Source organism: Entelurus aequoreus, linkage group LG17 (genome assembly GCF_033978785.1).
Source record: "Entelurus aequoreus isolate RoL-2023_Sb linkage group LG17, RoL_Eaeq_v1.1, whole genome shotgun sequence".
Taxonomy (NCBI): domain Eukaryota; kingdom Metazoa; phylum Chordata; class Actinopteri; order Syngnathiformes; family Syngnathidae; genus Entelurus; species Entelurus aequoreus.
Window position 1 is genome coordinate 18,344,780 of NC_084747.1, and position 17,500 is coordinate 18,362,279.

At 33.1% G+C, this 17,500-nt stretch overlaps 11 non-coding genes across 11 annotated transcripts; all 11 read left to right on the forward strand.

Annotated features, from left to right (window-relative positions):
• Window positions 1-367: 367 nt before the first annotated feature.
• On the forward strand, window positions 368-449 carry trnas-aga (transfer RNA serine (anticodon AGA)). The gene has a single exon. It is a non-coding gene; the product is annotated as a tRNA-Ser (tRNA).
• Window positions 450-1,580: 1,131 nt separating this feature from the next.
• trnay-aua (transfer RNA tyrosine (anticodon AUA)) lies at window positions 1,581-1,662 on the forward strand. Its single transcript has one exon. It is a non-coding gene; the product is annotated as a tRNA-Tyr (tRNA).
• A 1,254-nt stretch (window positions 1,663-2,916) lies between these two features.
• trnas-aga (transfer RNA serine (anticodon AGA)) lies at window positions 2,917-2,998 on the forward strand. The gene has a single exon. It is a non-coding gene; the product is annotated as a tRNA-Ser (tRNA).
• A 1,131-nt stretch (window positions 2,999-4,129) lies between these two features.
• Window positions 4,130-4,211, forward strand: trnay-aua (transfer RNA tyrosine (anticodon AUA)). Its single transcript has one exon. It is a non-coding gene; the product is annotated as a tRNA-Tyr (tRNA).
• A 1,244-nt stretch (window positions 4,212-5,455) lies between these two features.
• trnas-aga (transfer RNA serine (anticodon AGA)) lies at window positions 5,456-5,537 on the forward strand. The gene has a single exon. It is a non-coding gene; the product is annotated as a tRNA-Ser (tRNA).
• Window positions 5,538-6,782: 1,245 nt separating this feature from the next.
• On the forward strand, window positions 6,783-6,864 carry trnas-aga (transfer RNA serine (anticodon AGA)). The gene has a single exon. It is a non-coding gene; the product is annotated as a tRNA-Ser (tRNA).
• Window positions 6,865-8,105: 1,241 nt separating this feature from the next.
• Window positions 8,106-8,187, forward strand: trnas-aga (transfer RNA serine (anticodon AGA)). Its single transcript has one exon. It is a non-coding gene; the product is annotated as a tRNA-Ser (tRNA).
• Window positions 8,188-9,447: 1,260 nt separating this feature from the next.
• trnas-aga (transfer RNA serine (anticodon AGA)) lies at window positions 9,448-9,529 on the forward strand. Its single transcript has one exon. It is a non-coding gene; the product is annotated as a tRNA-Ser (tRNA).
• A 2,286-nt stretch (window positions 9,530-11,815) lies between these two features.
• On the forward strand, window positions 11,816-11,897 carry trnas-aga (transfer RNA serine (anticodon AGA)). Its single transcript has one exon. It is a non-coding gene; the product is annotated as a tRNA-Ser (tRNA).
• A 1,752-nt stretch (window positions 11,898-13,649) lies between these two features.
• On the forward strand, window positions 13,650-13,731 carry trnas-aga (transfer RNA serine (anticodon AGA)). Its single transcript has one exon. It is a non-coding gene; the product is annotated as a tRNA-Ser (tRNA).
• Window positions 13,732-16,779: 3,048 nt separating this feature from the next.
• On the forward strand, window positions 16,780-16,861 carry trnas-aga (transfer RNA serine (anticodon AGA)). Its single transcript has one exon. It is a non-coding gene; the product is annotated as a tRNA-Ser (tRNA).
• Window positions 16,862-17,500: the final 639 nt, after the last annotated feature.

Here is a 17,500-nt window from a genome sequence, read left to right on the forward strand (position 1 = left end):
AAAATAAAGGTTTATAAAAAAAAATTTTAAAAAAAATAAAATAATAATAATTGCCTCTGCGCATGCGCATAGCATAGATCCAACGAATCGACGACTAAACTAATCGCCAACTATTTTTATAATCGATTTAATCGATTAGTTGTTGCATCCCTAATTACTTATACGACCGTGTTAGGACTCCACAGCAGAGATGAAACCGTTTCCAAAAAATAACAATGTTTATAAACAAAAGAGCACTCACGAGGAGTGGAAAAAAATAACAAAAGACGCACTCAGAAGGAACGGAGAACAAAAGATGCGCTTGTGGCTTCACTACACATCTTAAATCAAGGCCTGGTACTTAGAAATCTACACAACGATCGATTCAGTTGTTGTGGCTGAGCGGTTAAGGCGATGGACTAGAAATCCATTGGGGTCTCCCCGCGCAGGTTCGAATCCTGCCGACAACGACTTAGTTTTTCATGATTCTGACTAATTGAACGTTCTTCAGTTGGGCTGCGTTTTGTGTGCGCACACACACACACACACACACACACGCTCACACACAGTTTCCGACCCTACACAAAAATCATTCTCAGGCGTGGCCACGACTGCTGCTCACTGCTCCCCTCACCTCCCAGGGGTGATCAAGGGTGATGAGTCAAATGCAGAGAATAATTTCGCCACACCTCGTGTGTGTGTGACAATCATTGGTACTTTGGTACTTTTTAACTTTAATTTGTGTCACAATTTTTATACTTTTCAACCTAACTTGGGTTTAATTTGACGCATTTTTTATATATATAATATATGTGTTTTTTTGTGTGCAAAATAACAACTTTATCATTATTAATAAAAATATTGAAGAACTTTCTTTAAAAAAATGTATCTTAGTTTTTGTTCATCTTTTTCACACAAGTGAGGTAAAATTGTTTTAAAATTAAAATGTAAACCTCATATTATTACTGTGCTATATTTTTGCACAATCAATAAGTTGCTCAGTTTTGTATTTATTTGAAATGTTTAAAAATGTAAACCTTATAGTCATCATATCAGTATCTGTACTATATTTTTGCACAATCAATAAGTTGCTCAGTTATTTATTTATTTTTTTTGTGCGAAACAACAAATTTAACATTATCAAAAACATCGGAAAACTTTCGTGAACAATATTTTTCTCTGTTTCTTTCCTATTTGACACAAGTTATGTAAAATAGTTTTTTTGGTTAAATATTTTATAATGTAAATTTCCTCACACAATGACTGTAGTATATTTTGAAAAATCAAATAAATTCCTCAGTTCTGTATTTTTTGTGTGTGAAATAATCAATCAATCAATGTTTACTTATATAGCCCTAAATCACGAGTGTCTCAAAGGGCTGCACAAGCCACAACGACATCCTCGGCTCAGATCCCACATCAGGGAAAGAAAATGAAATTTTAATAAAATGTGTATCTTCGTTTCATATCAATGTTACTTAGTTATGTAAAGACTTTATAAATGTTTATAATCACCATACCAATACTACACTATATTTTGAAAAAATAAATAAATTCCTCAATCATGTATTTTTCTAAAGGTTAGCGTGAACAGAGGACAGGTTGTCGTGGCCGAGTGGTTAAGGCGATGGACTATAAATCCATTGGGGTCTCCCCGCGCAGGTTCGAATCCTGCCGACAACGCAAGCTTATGGTTTTTTTAAAAGGAGAACAAACTTGTCGATTACTGTCGCATCAACTTTGTTAGGCTGAGAAGCAACATGAGCGTACGAAGCTAACAAGGAGGTCTTAAGGGGCAGACCACCTCTACATCGTTGTTTAAAAACAAGTTTTTCTAAAATGTTACATAAAAATGTAAGTTTAAATTAAGACAGGAAAAATCATGATTATTAGATAAGTTGAAATGATTAAATAAAAAGTTGAAATGATTTGATAAGTTAAAATTATTAAATAAAAAGTTGAAATCATGTGATAAAAGTTAAAAATATTAAAAACTAAAGATAATTAAGAAATAAGTCATAATTATGAGATACAATGTTGAACCTGTGAGATAAAAACTGCCCACAACTGCACTGTACTCTATATATTCTTAAAATTATGTACATTTCCACTTTGTGGTCATCATACTATTACAATAATCTTGCAAAGTCACCTTTTTATTATCATATTTCAACTTTTTTCTGTTTTTTAAAATACATATTACTTAAGTTGTGTCAAACAGTAAAGTTTTTTGGTAAACATTTTTAAAATTACAACTTTAAAAAAATAAAAAATAAAAAATATTTCTATAGAAGGCGATCGCGGGACTAACATTGGCGATATTTTATGGACCCCAACGACCGCAACATTTCTAACTTTGAGTGTATTACTTATAGGGCTGCAACTAACAATTAATTTGATAATCGATTAATCTGTTGATTATTACTTCGATTAATCGATTAACAATCGGATAAAAGAGACAAACTACATTTCTATCCTTTCCAGTATTTTAGTGAAAAAAAACAGCATACTGGCACCATACTTATTTTGATTATTGTTTCTCAGCTGTTTTTACATGTTGCAGTTTATAAAAAATAAAGGTTTATAAAAAAAAATTTTAAAAAAAATAAAATAATAATAATTGCCTCTGCGCATGCGCATAGCATAGATCCAACGAATCGACGACTAAACTAATCGCCAACTATTTTTATAATCGATTTAATCGATTAGTTGTTGCATCCCTAATTACTTATACGACCGTGTTAGGACTCCACAGCAGAGATGAAACCGTTTCCAAAAAATAACAATGTTTATAAACAAAAGAGCACTCACGAGGAGTGGAAAAAAATAACAAAAGACGCACTCAGAAGGAACGGAGAACAAAAGATGCGCTTGTGGCTTCACTACACATCTTAAATCAAGGCCTGGTACTTAGAAATCTACACAACGATCGATTCAGTTGTTGTGGCTGAGCGGTTAAGGCGATGGACTAGAAATCCATTGGGGTCTCCCCGCGCAGGTTCGAATCCTGCCGACAACGACTTAGTTTTTCATGATTCTGACTAATTGAACGTTCTTCAGTTGGGCTGCGTTTTGTGTGCGCACACACACACACACACACACACACGCTCACACACAGTTTCCGACCCTACACAAAAATCATTCTCAGGCGTGGCCACGACTGCTGCTCACTGCTCCCCTCACCTCCCAGGGGTGATCAAGGGTGATGAGTCAAATGCAGAGAATAATTTCGCCACACCTCGTGTGTGTGTGACAATCATTGGTACTTTGGTACTTTTTAACTTTAATTTGTGTCACAATTTTTATACTTTTCAACCTAACTTGGGTTTAATTTGACGCATTTTTTATATATATAATATATGTGTTTTTTTGTGTGCAAAATAACAACTTTATCATTATTAATAAAAATATTGAAGAACTTTCTTTAAAAAAATGTATCTTAGTTTTTGTTCATCTTTTTCACACAAGTGAGGTAAAATTGTTTTAAAATTAAAATGTAAACCTCATATTATTACTGTGCTATATTTTTGCACAATCAATAAGTTGCTCAGTTTTGTATTTATTTGAAATGTTTAAAAATGTAAACCTTATAGTCATCATATCAGTATCTGTACTATATTTTTGCACAATCAATAAGTTGCTCAGTTATTTATTTATTTTTTTTGTGCGAAACAACAAATTTAACATTATCAAAAACATCGGAAAACTTTCGTGAACAATATTTTTCTCTGTTTCTTTCCTATTTGACACAAGTTATGTAAAATAGTTTTTTTGGTTAAATATTTTATAATGTAAATTTCCTCACACAATGACTGTAGTATATTTTGAAAAATCAAATAAATTCCTCAGTTCTGTATTTTTTGTGTGTGAAATAATCAATCAATCAATGTTTACTTATATAGCCCTAAATCACGAGTGTCTCAAAGGGCTGCACAAGCCACAACGACATCCTCGGCTCAGATCCCACATCAGGGAAAGAAAATGAAATTTTAATAAAATGTGTATCTTCGTTTCATATCAATGTTACTTAGTTATGTAAAGACTTTATAAATGTTTATAATCACCATACCAATACTACACTATATTTTGAAAAAATAAATAAATTCCTCAATCATGTATTTTTCTAAAGGTTAGCGTGAACAGAGGACAGGTTGTCGTGGCCGAGTGGTTAAGGCGATGGACTATAAATCCATTGGGGTCTCCCCGCGCAGGTTCGAATCCTGCCGACAACGCAAGCTTATGGTTTTTTTAAAAGGAGAACAAACTTGTCGATTACTGTCGCATCAACTTTGTTAGGCTGAGAAGCAACATGAGCGTACGAAGCTAACAAGGAGGTCTTAAGGGGCAGACCACCTCTACATCGTTGTTTAAAAACAAGTTTTTCTAAAATGTTACATAAAAATGTAAGTTTAAATTAAGACAGGAAAAATCATGATTATTAGATAAGTTGAAATGATTAAATAAAAAGTTGAAATGATTTGATAAGTTAAAATTATTAAATAAAAAGTTGAAATCATGTGATAAAAGTTAAAAATATTAAAAACTAAAGATAATTAAGAAATAAGTCATAATTATGAGATAGAATGTTGAACCTATGAGATAAAAACTGCCCACAACTGCACTGTACTCTATATATTCTTAAAATGATGTACATTTCCACTTTGTGATCATCATACTATTACAATAATCTTGCAAAGTCACCTTTTTATTATCATATTTCAACTTTTTTCTGTTTTTTAAAATACATATTACTTAAGTTGTGTCAAATAGTAAAGTTTTTTGGTAAACATTTTTAAAATTACAACTTTAAAAAAATAAAATATTTCTATAGAAGGCGATCGCGGGACTAACATTGGCGATATTTTATGGACCCCAACGACCGCAACATTTCTAACTTTGAGTGTATTACTTATAGGGCTGCAACTAACGATTAATTTGATAATCGATTAATCTGTCGATTATTACTTCGATTAATCGATTAATAATCGGATGAAAGAGACAAACTACATTTCTATCCTTTCCAGTATTTTATTGGGGGGGAAAACAGCATACTGGCACCATACTTACTTTGATTATTGTTTCTCAGCTGTTTGTACATGTTGCAGTTTATAAATAAAGGTTTATAAAAAAAATTAAAAATAAAATAAAATAATAATAATTGCCTCTGCGCATGCGCATAGCATAGATCCAACGAATCGACGACTAAACTAATCGCCAACTATTTTTTATAATCGATTTAATCGATTAGTTGTTGCAGCCCTAATTACTTATACGACCGTGTTAGGACTCCACAGCAGAGATGAAACCGTTTCCAAAAAATAACAATGTTTATAAACAAAAGAGCACTCACGAGGAATGGAAAAAAATAACAAAAGACGCACTCAGAAGGAGCGGAGAACAAAAGACGCACTTGTGGCTTCACCACACATCTTAAATCAATGCCCGGTAATTAGAAATCTACACAATGACAGATTCAGTTGTCGTGGCCGAGTGGTTAAGGCGATGGACTAGAAATCCATTGGGGTCTCCCCGCTCAGGTTCGAATCCTGCCGACAACGACTTAGTTTTTCATGATTCTGACTAATTGAACATCATTCTTCAGTTGGGCTGCATTTTGTGTGCGCACACACACACACACACACGCTCACACACAGTTTCCGACCCTACACAAAAATAATTCCCGGGCGCGGCCACGACTGCTGCTCACTGCTCCCCTCACCTCCCAGGGGTGATCAAGGGTGATGGGTCAAATGCAGAGAATAATTTCGCCACACCTCGTGTGTGTGTGACAATCATTGGTACTTTAGTACTTTTTAATTTTAATTCGTGTCACAATTTTTATACTTTTCAACCTAACTTGGGTTTTATATGACGTTTTTATATATATAATATATGTGGGTTTTTTTGTGTGCAAAATAACAACTTTAACATTATTAATACAAATATTGAAGAACTTTCTTTAAAAAAAGGTATCTTCGTTTTTTTTCATCTTTTTCACACAAGTGAGGTAAAATTGTTTTAAAATTCAAATGTAAACCTCATATTATTACTGTGCTATATTTTTGCACAATCAATAAGTTGCTCAGTTGTTTATTTATTTATTGTGCACAATAACACATTCAACATTATTATTAAAAACAATGAAGAACTTTCTTTAAAAAATGCTTTAGTTTTTTATCTATTTTACATAATTTAGGTAAAATAGTTTTTGGGTGAAATGTTTAAAAATGTAAACCTTATAGTCATCATATCAGTATCTGTACTATGTTTTTGCACAATCAATAAGTTGCTCAGTTATTTATTTATTTTTTTTGTGCGAAACAACAAATTTAACATTATCAAAAACATCGGAAAACTTCCGTGAACAATATTTTTCTCTGTTTCTTTCCTATTTGACACAAGTTAGGTAAAATAGTTTTTTTGGTTAAATATTTTATAATGTAAATTTCCTCACACAATGACTGTAGTATATTTTGAAAAATCAAATAAATTCCTCAGTTCTGTATTTTTTGTGTGTGAAATAATCAATCAATCAATCAATGTTTACTTATATAGCCCTAAATCGCGAGTGTCTCAAAGGGCTGCACAAGCCACAACGACATCCTCGGCTCAGATCCCACATCAGGGCAAGAAAATAAAATTTTAATAAAATGTGTATCTTCGTTTCATATCTATGTTACTTAGTTATGTAAAGAGTTTATACATGTTTATAATCACCATACCAATACTACACTATATTTTGAAAAAATAAATAAATTCCTCAATCATGTATTTTCCTAAAGGTTAGCGTGAACAAAGGACAGGTTGTCGTGGCCGAGTGGTTAAGGCGATGGACTAGAAATCCATTGGGGTCTCCCCGCGCAGGTTCGAATCCTGCCGACAACGCAAGCTTATGGTTTTTTTAAAAGGAGAACAAACTTGTCGATTACTGTCGCATCAACTTTGTTTGGCTGAGAAGCAACATGAGCGTACGAAGCTAACAAGGAGGTCTTAAGGGGCAGACCACCTCTACATAGTTGTTTAAAAACAAGTTTTTCTAAAATGTTACATAAAAATGTAAGTTTAAATTAAGACAGGAAAAATCATGATTATTAGATAAGTTGAAATTATTAAATAAAAAGTTGAAATGATTTGATAAGTTAAAATTATTAAATAAAAAGTTGAAATCATCTGATAAAAGTTAAAAATATTAAAAACTAAAGATAATTAAGAAATAAGTCATAATTATGAGATAGAATGTTGAACCTATGAGATAAAAACTGCCCACAACTGCACTGTACTCTATATATTCTTAAAATGATGTACATTTCCACTTTGTGGTCATCATACTATTACAATAATCTTGCAAAGTCACCTTTTTATTATCATATTTCAACTTTTTTCTGTTTTTTAAAATACATATTACTTAAGTTGGGTCAAATAGTAAAGTTTTTTGGCAAACATTTTTAAAATTACAACTTTAAAAAAATAAATAAATAAAATATTTCTATAGAAGGCGATCGCGGGACTAACATTGGCGATATTTTATGGACCCCAACGACCGCAACATTTCTAACTTTGAGTGTATTACTTATAGGGCTGCAACTAACGATTAATTTGATCATCGATTAATCTGTCGATTATTACTTCGATTAATCGATTAATAGTCGGATGAAAGAGACAAACTACATTTCTATCCATTCCAGTATTTTATTGGGGGGAAAAACAGCATACTGGCACCATACTTATTTTGATTATTGTTTCTCAGCTGTTTGTACACGTTGCAGTTTATAAATAAAGGTTTATAAAAAAAAAATAAAAAAAATAATAATAATTGCCTCTGCGCATGCGCATAGCATAGATCCAACGAATCGACGACTAAACTAATCGCCAACTATTTTAATAATCGATTTAATCGATTAGTTGTTGCAGCCCTAATTACTTATACGACCGTGTTAGGACTCCACAGCAGAGATGAAACCGTTTCCAAAAAATAACAATGTTTATAAACAAAAGAGCACTCACGAGGAGTGGAACAAAATAACAAAAGACGCACTCAGAAGGAGCGGAGAACAAAAGACGCACTTGTGGCTTCACTACACATCTTAAATCAAGGCCTGGTACATAGTAATCTGCACAATGATTCAGTTGTCGTGGCCGAGCGGTTAAGGCGATGGACTAGAAATCCATTGGGGTCTCCCCGCGCAGGTTCGAATCCTGCCGACAACGACTTAGTTTTTCATGATTCTGACTAATTGAACGTTCTTCAGTTTGGCTGCGTTTTGTTTGCTCACACACACACACACACACACACACACACACGCTCACACACAGTTTCCGACCCTACACAAAAATCATTCCCGGGCGTGGCCACGACTGCTGCTCACTGCTCCCCTCACCTCCCAGGGGTGATCAAGGGTGATGAGTCAAATGCAGAGAATAATTTCGCCACACCTCGTGTGTGTGTGACAATCATTGGTACTTTGGTACTTTTTTACATTAATTCGTGTCACAATTTTTATACTTTTCAACCTAACTTGGGTTTAATTTGACGCATTTTTATTATATATAATATATGTGGGTTTTTTTGTGTGCAAAATAACAACTTTAACATTATTAATACAAATATTGAAGAACTTCCTTTAAAAAAATGTATCTTTGTTTTTTTCCCATCTTTTTTACACAAGTGAGGTAAAATTGTTTTAAAATTCAAATGTAAACCTCATATTACTACTGTGCTATATTTTTGCACAATCAATAAGTTGCTCAGTTATTTATTTATTTATTGTGCACAATAACACATTTAACATTATTATTAAAAACAATGAAGAACTTTCTTTAAAAAATGTTTTAGTTTTTTATCTATTTTACATAACTTAGGTAAAATAGTTTTTTGGTGAAATGTTTAAAAATGTAAACCTTATAGTCATCATATCAGTATCTGTACTATATTTTTGCACAATCAATAAGTTGCTCAGTTATTTATTTATTTTTTTGTGCGAAACAACAAATTTAACATTATCAAAAACATCGGAAAACTTTCGTGAACAATATTTTTCTCTGTTTGTTTCCTATTTGACAAAAGTTATGTAAAATAGTTTTTTGGTTAAATATTTTATAATGTAAATTTCCTCACACAATGACTGTAGTATATTTTGAAAAATCAAATAAATTCCTCAGTTCTGTATTTTTTGTGTGTGAAATAATCAATCAATCAATCAATCAATGCTTACTTATATAGCCCTAAATCACGAGTGTCTCAAAGGGCTGCACAAGCCACAACGACATCCTCGGTTCAGATCCCACATCAGGGAAAGAAAATGAAATTTTAATAAAATGTGTATCTTCGTTTCATATCTATGTTACTTAGTTATGTAAAGAGTTTATACATGTTTATAATCACCATACCAATACTACACTATATTTTGAAAAAATAAATAAATTCCTCAATCATGTATTTTCCTAAAGGTTAGCGTGAACAAAGGACAGGTTGTCGTGGCCGAGTGGTTAAGGCGATGGACTAGAAATCCATTGGGGTCTCCCCGCGCAGGTTCGAATCCTGCCGACAACGCAAGCTTATGGTTTTTTTAAAAGGAGAACAAACTTGTCGATTACTGTCGCATCAACTTTGTTAGGCTGAGAAGCAACATGAGCGTACGAAGCTAACAAGGAGGTCTTAAGGGGCAGACCACCTCTACATAGTTGTTTAAAAACAAGTTTTTCTAAAATGTTACATAAAAATGTAAGTTTAAATTAAGACAGGAAAAATCATGATTATTAGATAAGTTGAAATTATTAAATACAAATTTTAAATGATTTGATAAGTTAAAATTATTAAATAAAAAGTTGAAATTATGTGATAAAAGTTAAAAATAGTAAAAATTAAAGATAATTAAGAAATAAGTCATAATTATGAGATAGAATGTTGAACCTATGAGATAAAAACTGCCCACAACTGCACTGTACTCTATATATTCTTAAAATGATGTACATTTCCACATTGTGGTCATCATACTATTACAATAATGTGAAGTGAAGTGAATTACATTTATATAGCGCTTTTTCTCAAGTGACTCAAAGCGCTTTACATAGTGAAACCCAATATCTAAGTTACATTCAAACCAGTGTGGGTGGCACTGGGAGCAGGTGGGTAAAGTGTCTTGCCCAAGGACACAACGGAAGTGACTAGGATGGCGGAAGCGGGGATCGAACCTGCAACCCTCAAGTTGCTGGCACGGCCGCTCTACCAACCGAGCTATACCGCCCCATAATCTTGCAAAGTCACTTTTTTATGATCATATTTCAACTTTTTTCTGTTTTTTAAAATACATATTACTTAAGTTGTGTCAAATAGTAAAGTTTTTTGGTAAACATTTTTAAAATTACAACTTTAAAAAAATAAATAAATAAAATATTTCTATAGAATGCGATCGCGGGACTAACATTGGCGATATTTTATGGACCCCAACGACCGCAACATTTCTAACTTTGAGTGTATTACTTATAGGGCTGCAACTAACGATTCATTTGATAATCGATTAATCTGTCGATTATTACTTCGATTAATCGATTAATAATCGGCTGAAAGAGACAAACTACATTTCTATCCTTTCCAGTATTTTATTGGGGGGAAAAACAGCATACTGGCACCATACTTATTTTGATTATTGTTTCTCAGCTGTTTGTACACGTTGCAGTTTATAAATAAAGGTTTATAAAAAAAATAAAAACAAAAATAAAATAATAATAATTGCCTCTGCGCATGCGCATAGCATAGATCCAACGAATCAACGACTAAACTAATCGCCAACTATTTTTTATAATCGATGTAATCGATTAGTTGTTGCAGCCCTAATTACTTATACGACCGTGTTAGGACTCCACAGCAGAGATGAAACCGTTTCCAAAAAATAACAATGTTTATAAACAAAAGAGCACTCACGAGGAGTGAGTGTGTTTTTTTGTGTGCAAAATAACAACTTTAACATTATTAATACAAATATTGAAGAACTTTCTTTAAAAAAATGTATCTTAGTTTTTTTTCATCTTTTTTACACAAGTGAGGTAAAATTGTTTTAAAATTCAAATGTAAACCTCATATTATTACTGTGCTATATTTTTGCACGATCAATAAGTTGCTCAGTTATTTATTTATTTATTGTGCACAATAACATATTTAACATTATTATTAAAAACAATGTAGAACTTTCTTTAAAAAATGTTTTAGTTTTTTATCTATTTTACAAAACTTAGGTAAAATAGTTTTTTGGTGAAATGTTTAAAAATGTAAACCTTATAGTCATCATATCAGTATCTGTACTATATTTTTGCACAATCAATAAGTTGCTCAGTTATGTATTTATTTTTTGTGCGAAACAACAAATTTAACATTATCAAAAACATCGAAAACTTCAGTGAACAATATTTTTCTCTGTTTCTTTCCTATTTGACACAAGTTAGGTAAAATAGTTTTTTTGGTTAAATATTTTATAATGTAAATTTCCTCACACAATGACTGTAGTATATTTTGAAAAATCTAATAAATTCCTCAGTTCTGTATTTTTTGTGTGTGAAATAATCAATCAATCAATCAATGTTTACTTATATAGCCCTAAATCACGAGTGTCTCAAAGGGCTGCACAAGCCACAACGACATCCTCGGTACAGATCCCACATCAGGGCAAGAAAATAAAATGTTAATAAAATGTGTATCTTTGTTTCATATCTATGTTACTTAGTTATGTAAAGAGTTTATAAATGTTTATAATCACCATACTAATAATACACTATATTTTGAAAAAATTTATAAATTCCTCAATCACGTATTTTTCTAAAGGTTAGCAGGAACAAAGGACAGGTTGTCGTGGCCGAGTGGTTAAGGCGATGGACTAGAAATCCATTGGGTTCTCCCCGCGCAGGTTCGAATCCTGCCGACAACGTGAGCTGAACAAACATGTCGATTACTGTCGCATCAACTTTGTTTGGCTGAGAAGCAACATGAGTGTACAAAGCTAACAAGGAGCTCTTAAGAGGACCACCGCCTCCACATAGTTGTTTAAAAACAAGTTTTTCTAAAATATAACATAAAAATGGTAAGTTTGATACAGGTGTGGAGTTATCAAAAATGCTCTTCTTTAGCAGGGCTCTCACTACTGCAGTTTTAAAATCAGCAGGAAAGACCTCCGTCTGTAGCAAGCCATTAAAAACATTTAAAATCTCCTCTCTCAAAGAACCATCAAATATTCTCCTAAAAAATTGTTTGGAATTGAATCTAAAAGACATGTTTTGGGTTTCACAGGAGAAAAAAAAGGCCAACTCTCAGCAAGAACCAGGACAAAACTGTCCAGTGTTTCCTCGGGTAACAACAGAGACTGTGTTGGATTAAAAGCAGAGTGAGGAGATAAAATGTCACATCTGATGGTGTTTATTGTTTCTCTGATGGACCCCAACCACCGCGTTACATCGAGTATATTACAACTTTATTTACATAACATTGCAATGTTTTTGTTCAGGAGGTCGGAATGTTACTGTAGAATTAAAAACAAAATTATACTTGTGATATAAAAACTTAATGATGGTCAAATTTATAAATGTTTTTGTAAGATTAATGATGAATGAATGAAATAAGTTTATTTCGGTCATATAATCAACCATCAACCATTTTGTGTGATCAGTTCAACAGTACAGATTATACATATTTAACAATCTTACACATTTACACTCAAAAAGAAAAGAAAAAGAATGACCGAAAAAGGAATATAGCTTATATTTGCCTATCCTATACCTTTACTGAAAATAACATTACCTGGAACATCAACGTTAAAAAAAATCAATGGGATGAAAGTCATTGTTACTATATTTTATAATTTTCAATTATTTCCCCTTTCAAGGTTTTCTTAAACCTTAACAAAGAAGTACATGTCTTCAACTCATCACTGAGCTTGTGCCACCATTTAACTCCTAAATTTGAAACACATTTGTATTTTATATCCGTTCTTATTTCAAAAATCAACATCTCCCGTAAATTATAGTTTTCTCCTAAGAATACAAGCTGGAAGGCTGTTGTTCTTTACTCGAAACATAATTTCCATTGCTTTTAAAAACACAATATCTGAACATTTGAACACATTAGAACTTATAAATAATGGATTGGTATGTTCATAGTAGCACGCTTTGTGTATTATTCTAATGACCCTTTTTTTGAAGTTCAACTATTGGGTCTATGTTTGTTTTATAAACATTTCTCCAAACTTCGACACAATATGTTAAATATGGAAAAATAAAAGAATAATATAACATATGCAGACATTTGTTATTCAGCATGTGTCTTACTTTATAAAGAATAGCAATGGATTTGGATATTTTTCCCTTTATATATTCAATATGCGCTTTCCAACATAATTCATGATCAATTATTATTCTCAAGAATTTAGTTTCATATATTCTATCAATTTCCACTTATTAAAAATGTTGTCGGAAATTATTCTTAAAATGATTCATTTTTTCCCCTCATAACTCTGAAATGTTGTAGTATTACAATTTGATTGCCATTAATTTATGGAATAAATTCAAGAGGGTAAAAAAGGGAGGGTGGTTGTTGTTTATTTTAAAGAAGGCTTCACTACATATCTTAAATTAAAGCCTTGTGTGTGTCCAGCTGGTGGATTTCTTGGCGTCATGGATAACATCAAGTTGTCGTGGCCGAGTGGTTAAGGCGATGGACTAGAAATCCATTGGGGTCTCCCCGCGCAGGTTCGAATCCTGCCGACAACGACTTAGTTTTTCAGGATTCTGACTAATTGAACGTCATTCTTCAGGTGGGGCTGCGTTTTGTGTGTGACGACTCGAGATTCTTGCATCTTGGCATCGCCGCCATGACTCAGCAAGGAAAGCCAAACCAACGCCACATTAATCACGCACACAAGACCTCAAATACATCTTTGGACAGGTCCAATAAATCAAACCACTCAATCGCTGAATTCATTTTAATTCACACTTCCTTCATTTTTCAAAAAAACTGCTGCAGAGAAAATCCTGCTTCCTTTTTAGAGGCTGAAATATTATTGAGTTTTATTTCCGCCTTTGGGATAATTATTAAAAAGGATCGTGTGATTTTGGGTGAGGATGGGTAACCTGACTCTCGCCAGATCCTTGTAGTTCACTGAGCTCCACACAAGGATCTGGGCTCGAGGGCATTGCAAACTCCTTCAAGATAGCAAAAAAAGAATAAACCAATCAGGATCGCCGGGCAGGATTTCATGGATATGACGTAAAATATGTAAAATATTAAAACAAAATTGTATAATTATCATTCTAATATTACACTATATTTTAAAACATCAACAAATCCCTCAATTATTTATTTGGAGCCCCTCCAATACAAAACTCTATCACACTTCTTAATTTTACTTTTTTTATTTAACCAAACTTGGGTTCGTACTGAACCAAAATATAAACGCAACACTTTTGTTTTGGGTGCCATTTTTCATGAGTTGAACTCAAAGATCTAAAACTTTTACTATATACACAAAAGACCTATTGAATATTGTTCACAAATCGGTCTAAATCTGTGTTAGTGAGCATTTCTTCTTTGCCAATATAATCCATCCCACCACGCAAGTGTGGCATATCAAGATGCTAATTAAACAGCATGATTATTGCACGGGTGTGCATTAGGCTGCCCACAACAAAAGGCCACTCTTAAAAGTGCAGTTTAACACACAGCAGAATGCCACAGACGTCGCAAGTTTTGAGGGAGCGTACAGTTGGTATGCTGACTGCAGGAAATACCACCAGAGATGTGGCCCGTGAATTGAATGTTCATGTCTCCACCTTTAGATGTCTCCAAAGGTGTTTCAGAGAATTTGGCAGCACATCCAACCGGCCTCAAAACAGCAGACCACGTGTAACCACACCAGCCCAGAACCTCTTCATCACTACTCACTACACATCTTAAATAAAGCCTCCAGCACAACCAAAGAGGTTGTCGTGGTGGAGTGGTTAAGGCGATGGACTAGAAATCCATTGGGGTCTCACCGCGCAGGTTCAAATCCTGCCGACGACGTGAGCTGTGCATTTTTTTAAAGGAGAAGAAACATGCCGATTACTATAGCACCAACTTTGTTTGGCTGAGAAGCAGCGTGAGCATACGAAGCTAACAAGGAGGTCTAAAGGGGTGCAACGCCTCCACATAGGTGTTTAAAAACAAGTTTTTCTAAAATGTTACATTAAAATGATAAGTTTGATACAAAATGTAGTTATCAAAATTGTCAGCATCTAAATTGCTCTTCTTTAGCAAGGCTCTCACTACTGCAGTTTTAAAACCAGCAAGAAAAACATTTCCAATCTCCTCTCTCAAAGAACCATCAAATATTCTCCAAAATAATTGTTTGGAATTGAATCTAAAAGACATGTTTTGGGTTTCGTAGGAGAAAAAAAAAGCCAACTCTCAGCATAAACCAGGACAAAACTGTCCAGTGTTTCCTCGGGTAAAAACAGAGACTGTGTTGGATTAAAAGCAGAGTGAGGAGATAAAATGTCACATCTGATGGTGTTTATTGTTTCTCTGATGGACCCCAACCACCGAGTTACATCAAGTATATTACAACTTTATTTACATAACATTGCAATGTTTTTGTTCAGGAGGTCCGAATGTTACTTAGAATTCAAAACAAAATGATACTTGTGATATAAAAACTTAATGATGGTCAAATTTACACATTTTTATGTAAGATTAATGATGAATAAATTAAATAAGTTTATTTCGGTCATATAATCAACCGTCAACAATTTTGTGTGATCAGTTCAACAGTACAGATTATACATATTTAACAATCATACACATTTACACACAAAAATAAAATAAAAAGAATGACCGAAAAAGGAATATAGCTTATATTTGCCTATCCTATATCTTCACTGAAAATAAGATTACCTGGAACATCAACGTTAAAAAAAATCAATGGGATGAAAGTCATTGTTACTATATTTTATAATTTTCAATTATTTCACCTTTCAAGGTTTTCTTAAACCTTAACAAAGAAGTACATGTCTTCAACTCATCACTGAGCTTGTTCCACCACTTAACTCCTAAATTTGAAACACATTTGTATTTTATATCCGTTCTTATTTCAAAAATCAATATCTCCCGTGAATTATAGTTTTCTCCTAAGAATACAAGCTGGAAGGCTGTTGCTCTTTACTCGAAACATAATTTCCATTGCTTTTAAAAACACAATATCTGAACATTTGAACACATTAGAACTTATAAATGATGGATTGGTATGTTCATAGTAGCACACTTTGTGTATTATTCTAATGACCCTTTTTTTGAAGTTTAAATATTGGGTCTATGTTTGTTTTATAAACATTTCCCCAAACTTCAACACAATATGTTAAATATGGAAAAATAAAAGAATAATATAACATATGCAGACATTTGTTATTCAGCATGTGTCTTACTTTATAAAGAATAGCAATGGATTTGGATATTTTTCCCTTTATATATTCAATATGCGCTTTCCAACATAATTTATGATCAATTATTATTCCCAAGAATTTAGATTCATATATTCTATCAATTTCCACTTATTAAAAATGTTGTCGTAAATTATTCTTAAAATGATTAATTTTTTCCCCCTCATAACTCTGAAATGTTGTAGTATTACAATTTGATTGCCATTAATTTATGGAATAAATTCAAGAGGGTAAAAAAGGGAGGGTGGTTGTTGTTTATTTTAAAGAAGGCTTCACTACATATCTTAAATTAAAGCCTTGTGTGTGTCCAGCTGATGGATTTCTTGGCGTCATGGATAACATCAAGTTGTCGTGGCCGAGTGGTTAAGGCGATGGACTAGAAATCCATTGGGGTCTCCCCGCGCAGGTTCGAATCCTGCCGACAACGACTTAGTTTTTCAGGATTCTGACTAATTGAACGTCATTCTTCAGGTGGGGCTGCGTTTTGTGTGTGACGACTCGAGATTCTTGCATCTTGGCATCGCCGCCATGACTCAGCAAGGAAAGCCAAACCAACGCCACATTAATCACGCACACAAGACCCCAAATACATCTTTGGACAGGTCCAATAAATCAAACCACTCAATCGCTGAATTCATTTTAATTCACACTTCCTTCATTTTTCAAAAAAAACTGCTGCAGAGAAAATCCTGCTTCCTTTTTAGAGGCTGAAATATTATTGAGTTTTATTTCCGCCTTTGGGATAATTATTAAAAATGATCGTGTGATTTTGGGTGAGGATGGGTAACCTGACTCTCTCCTTGTAGTTCACTGAGCTCCACACAAGGATCTGGGCTCGAGGGCATTGCAAACTCCTTCAGGATAGCAAAAAAGAATAAACCAATCAGGATCGCCGGGCAGGATTTCATGGATATGACGTAAAATATGTAAAATATTAAAACAAAATTGTATAATTATCATTCTAATATTACACTATATTTTAAAACATCAACAAATCCCTCAATTATTTATTTGGAGCCCCTCCAATACAAAACTCTATCACACTTCTTAATTTTACTTTTTTTAT